General features: G+C 44.8%; 1 protein-coding gene across 1 annotated transcript in view; it reads right to left on the reverse strand.

The window, feature by feature from the left end:
* Nucleotides 1-1,934, reverse strand: part of Agbl2 (ATP/GTP binding protein like 2) — a 54,842-nt gene that overhangs the window by 1,138 nt on the left and 51,770 nt on the right. The gene's annotated exons all lie outside the window — the stretch shown is intronic.

A 1,934-nucleotide genomic window follows, 5' to 3' on the forward strand; every position in this document is an offset into this window, starting at 1 on the left:
TTCCTTCTTTCCTTCCTTCCTTCCTTCCTTTTTTTTTTGTTTTTTTGAGACAAGATTTCTCTGTGTAACAGCCCTAGCTATCCTGGAACTAACTCTTGTAGATCAGGCTGACCTCAAATTCAAAGAGATCCTCCTGCTTCTGTCTCCCGAGAGCTGGGATTAAAGGTGTGAGCCTCCACCGCCAGGCGGGCAAGGCTGTTTTCATAAGCTGTCTACCAAGATTACACAAAGGAAGATAAAGAAACATTGGGTTAAAATACTGTCCTGCATTCCCTACTTTGCTGTCTGATATGCTCTGGGAGTTAAAATGCATTTTACTCCACAGAAAAATTCAAGAGGATGGAGTAATGCCAAGGGGTTGCTGGCATCCATCCAGCTGCCTGGAATGGACAGAACTGACTTCATGTTACACGCTAATCAGTGTTTGAGTTGCACATATGGTTCTGTCACTGAGCGAGGAGCAAGGACAAGTTCATCACTTAGTCTGCTACAGCTCTCTTTAGTTTGACTTTATTAGTTATAGAAAGAGACTATTTCTTTTTTATCTGCAGTAGAATATTTTATATAATAAAAAATTAAAATGAGTGTTTTTACTATGTGTCTGTATGTGCACCAGAAGGTGTCAGACTCCCTGGAATGGATGACTGTGAGCCACCATGTGGGTGCTGGGAACAGAATCAGGTTCTCTGGAAGAGCAACAAATGCTCTTAACTGCTGAACCGTCTTTCTACTCCACAATCGATATTATTGGGTTTTGGTTTATATTTTTCATTTCATTTCATTTTTTTTGAGACAGGGTCTCACTGTGTAGTCCTGGCTTTCCTGGAACTCACCAGGTAGATTAGGCTGGCCTCGAACTCACAGAGATCCACCTATGTCTGTTTCCCAGATGCTGGGACTAAAGGCATGTGGCGTTACACTCAGATTCCATAATTATTATTTTGAGACAAGAACTCTCTATGTAGTCCTGTCTGGTCTCAAATTCATTGCCTGGCCTCAAGCTTGTGATCCCTCTGCCTCAACCTTCAGTTTCATTTAAACTTCTCTGAGCTTTGCTCTTCAGTTGGTACTGCTCCATAGTAATGTACACCCTTGTCACTCTTCCTTGAGGACCTTATCTTTAGGAGTCTCCCACTTGCAGGTCCTCCAGAAGACTCTGATAGGCAAGTGAGAGCATCTAACAAGAGTCAACACGTGCAAAAGCCTGGTAGAGTGTGGTGTTCTCGACCTCATTGCCCAGACACATGAGGGACGCCCTGCTGTAACACCCAGGGGCTGTGGAAAGCCCAGGCTACCTTTCTCTTGCTTTTTGAGCTGCCTTATTCTCCCATGTGGCTACAATTACAGGTGTGCCCTGTCAGACTCAGCTAAGCCTGGGATGATTAAAAGGAAAGCTCATTAGCTGTTGCTACTGCCAAGCAAAGAATGTATAAGTTCAAATTTGTGTGAACGATGTTGATAGAAGGCTGCATTGTAATTAATTCTAATGTTTTAGGAAAGCAAGACCTTACCACTGCGGTTTGAACATGCCTGCCTCCCCTGAACCTCACTGTGGTGGTGTTGGGAAGTGGGGCCTTAAGAGCTCATTCGAGATTTTAAATCTTACAGAGCTGGGCTGTTTTATGGGACAATTAAATTACTGGAAAAAAAAGTTATGAACTGAGGCTGGTAAGGCACGCATGACAGCCACACCGTTAGTCCCAGCAGAAGCTGGCAGATCTCTAAGCCAGTGTGGTCTCTACAGGGAATTCCAGGACAGTCATGGCTATGTAGAGAGACCCTGTCTTGAAAAACAAGCAAGCAACCCAGGCGGTGGTGCCGCACATCTTTAATCCCAGCACTCGGGAGACAGAGGCAGGTGGATCTCTGTGAGTTCGAGGCCAGCCTGGTCTACAAGAGCTAGTTCCAGGACAGGCTCCAAAGCTACAGAGAAA

This window comes from Microtus ochrogaster, assembly GCF_000317375.1.
Source record: "Microtus ochrogaster isolate Prairie Vole_2 chromosome 14 unlocalized genomic scaffold, MicOch1.0 chr14_random_1, whole genome shotgun sequence".
Taxonomy (NCBI): domain Eukaryota; kingdom Metazoa; phylum Chordata; class Mammalia; order Rodentia; family Cricetidae; genus Microtus; species Microtus ochrogaster.